Below are 3,424 nucleotides of genomic sequence, written 5' to 3' on the forward strand. Positions count from 1 at the left end.
GAAGCTTAAGAAAATGTCTGTAGTGGATGGAAATCCATGACAAACCCAAACGGGTTTTTATCTATCATTTTCTCTCTCTCCATTACCCACACGAATATAAAAACTCCGTGATTTTACGAAGCATACATAAACCACAGGCATTTGGCATTTGCTCTTGTGCTTTATTTCCATATATTCGTGACCTGGCAATTGGCCTTCAAAATCTATACATTTGAAAATATATCCTGGAAAAAAAAAAAAAAAAAAAAAAAAAAAAGCTCAGCCCAACCTTTTATGCATTTTTTATTTTTTATTTTTTTTTTTGAATTGGAAGAATGTTTTCTAAAGTCTTCCCCTGCCACCCGGCCCCAGGTAGAGAGAGTCTCACTGCTTTCACAGCCTCTACTTCAGTGATATCCCACAATAAAATCTTTGCGGTTCCCAAATACAATCACTCTAGAATTTCTCTCTTTGGATGTTTAGATCATGCAGAGTTTTCATTACAATTTTGTTACAGGTTTTGTTTAATTCAAGACATGTTAGAAAAGAAAAACAAAACTCAACATTTGTATGGGGAAATAATTTTTCTTAAATCTTGACTTGAGCTATAAGAAGTAGCACTTTATCTTCTCCTTTCCAAAGAAAATTAGTTTATTTTTCAGATGATGCATCTATATTGACAGAAGTTTGTTTTTTCCTTTTATTTACAATAAATTATTTTTAGCCAAAAAAGGTACATTCTGAAGCAAAACAGCTTCCTGAAGCAATCCACTTTCTTTTATTTATCTGCCTACCTGTGTAGCTACTCAAAACATATCATAAAAGGATGTTCCTTCATCTTCTCTAATTCCTGAGGGCCTGACTGCTCTCTAAAAGAATGAAAATGTCCTGTTTGAGGGAGTTGATACATCTTTGTGTCTTAGATTTGGACAAAGGAGCTGTTTGTCATCTTTGGTAAAATAATCTACAGCTACTTTGAAACAGCCTCGGGAATCACATCTCTTTTGAGGTTTCCCAGCAAAAATACCCACGACTTGCTGCTTGTACATTTCTTTCCATAGACAGGTCCCTGTTCAGACCATTACCTTCCCTCTTCCGCTTTTATTAGATAAGTGCAGATGTGAAGAACCAAAAACAATACAGACTGGGAAAGAACAATGGAGATTCTCGAATTCGCAAGCTGCACCATAATTTCTAGTTTCACTTCTCCTCTCTTCCCCGCCTCCCCCAGCCTCCTGTCCAATTTGCAGGACCACGTGTGCGGTTCTACATCCCACAGTCTCTTCTCGAGTTTCTTATACAGTTTTTGTTTTTTTCCTCTCAAGTAGTCAGGAGAAAAAAAAAAAAAAAAATGCCGAGGGGGAAAAAGGCCTGAAATCGAATTGCAGATCCACCAGGCAGAGCTACAGGTCGCGCCTGCACACAGTACCAGATCCCGGAGTCTCCCAGGACTTCTAGGAGACTGCCTCAAAACACACCAGCGTCCTAGGCTTGAGAAACGAGATAAGCCTTGCATAAGAAGCTAGATTTCCGTAGAGTGAAGGTGAAATCGACGAAAGAAAATCCTCCTACCTGAGGTGAATTTTGCTTAACTATATGAATTGGGCTCAAGTCTTTTCTTGGTCTTTTGGTCATAGGATTCCTCCCAAGTCGCCACAGACCAGCGGGCGACCCGTCTCTTTCTTCCTTTCTTTCTTTCTCTGTCCCCTCCCTCCCAAGCTCAATTTTCACATCAAATGAGCCATCCACTTTTGATCCTTGCAACCATATTTGCAGTATTTCTTGAAGAGCAAACACTTATTTGTGATGCAAACGATTTGATCAGCATTTCTAGCTCACAATTAATTTTCAACATGCGTTCATATCGCCCTGTGTCTCGCCTCACTGGCAATCCACTTCTAACAGCACAGAGTACAGGTAAACAAACGCACCCACGTTTTGCTTCCGTGGATGTCATTGCATCTGCTTGCATGTAAGAATTACCCAAGTTGCTGGGATCCGACCCAGACCTATTAAATTAGTGACTTGAGACTGCTAAGGAGTTATACATAACTTTAAAGATTAAAAATTGTTAGAAGGGATCACACTGCAGTGACCACAGGATTCATGTTATCTTGTTTACATATGTTAAGTGTATGAGTAATTGGTTTTTACTCCAACAAACATTTTTGTCCCAGCTGATCAGTAGTTTTCCTTAGCTGTTATGATTTGAGTTTTCCTTTTGCATACGTACATTCTATGATTTTAAGAAAAGTATCTGTATTATGTTAGATTTAGGCAAAATTTGGGCGGGCCATTTACCTCATCATTATCTTCAGCAAATTAAGTGAACTCCTGGGACAAATATTTCAGAATAAAATGGCCAATAGTTGTTAGTATACCATGCATTCTGAAAAACAAATGATAAAATTTATCCTTTGGAGCTCCTCCTTTCAAACTCACCACGAACATATGGTTTTGAGTTATGATTCAGTTTATACACATGTTTAATATCAGGTAAGAGCACTGGTTTTAAGTGATGCTATAAAGCAATTTTCAGTTTTCTTCTTTAAAGGATAGCTTAAGAATAATGCATTTATTTGATAAAAATAGAATACCCTAGCCAAACAATACACACAAAGTATCTCCTGTTAGGAGAGAAACCACGAGGAGGCAAGGAATAAACAAAACAGAAAACAGACAACAAAACAAAACAAGTCAACCCCAATCAGCAATTCAGCCCTCTATCTGACTAATATTCAAGGACACTTAGATTTTCATTGCCCAAAATAGCTTTTCAGTGCTTCTTGTTATATGTTAAGAAGTGAAGACAATTACCATGTTGGAAACTTAATTTTCCTCACTCTAAATGTTTTATACTTATCAAACAAATAATGTATTGTTAGCTTTCTTCTTTCCATTACTCCTTTGGCACCAATTTTGGCACTTTGATGGTGCTTGGTTTGGCATACAAGGCAAGGAAGTCTGAAAATTATTTTTACTGCTACCTCTAGGACTACTCTTCAGGCTTATTGTTGGCCAATGGAGAGCTGCTTGTTTTGTCTCAATGGGCCTCCATCCAGCCTATGTTTTTATAGAATAAAACCTTTAATGTCACATCTTTTTGATTAAACCAAGCTTTTATATCCTGGCCTTTGTAAAATAAGGGTATACCTGTTTAGTTTTGTTTTTGCATGATGACAGAACTCACAGAATGAAATAGATTTTTCTTTTTAAAAAGTTTAACAGTAATTTACAACTGTAAACCAAAGTTAACAAAAGTATTATCAGCTATCTGCCAAAAGCATGGTCAGGAAATAGCAAATGAGATTTAACCTAGATAAGTGCAAGTAGTATGTCTGGGGAAATATAATCTAAAAGTCATAAACTTGAGGTCCACTCTTCATGAGTCAAACTTCGAAGCATTTCCTTTCTGCTGGCCATTAGGGTTTACTTGTGGAGCATG

General features: G+C 37.2%; 1 long non-coding RNA gene across 1 annotated transcript; it reads right to left on the reverse strand.

Moving 5' to 3' along the window:
- Window positions 1-246: 246 nt before the first annotated feature.
- LOC119473582 lies at window positions 247-3,424 on the reverse strand. The gene is made up of 3 exons (XR_005202789.1): window positions 3,348-3,424; window positions 2,281-2,368; window positions 247-1,469 (listed from the first exon to the last, which is right to left on the reverse strand). It is a non-coding gene; the product is annotated as an uncharacterized LOC119473582 (long non-coding RNA).

Source organism: Cebus imitator, unplaced genomic scaffold (assembly GCF_001604975.1).
Source record: "Cebus imitator isolate Cc_AM_T3 unplaced genomic scaffold, Cebus_imitator-1.0 Scaffold9, whole genome shotgun sequence".
NCBI lineage: Eukaryota > Metazoa > Chordata > Mammalia > Primates > Cebidae > Cebus > Cebus imitator.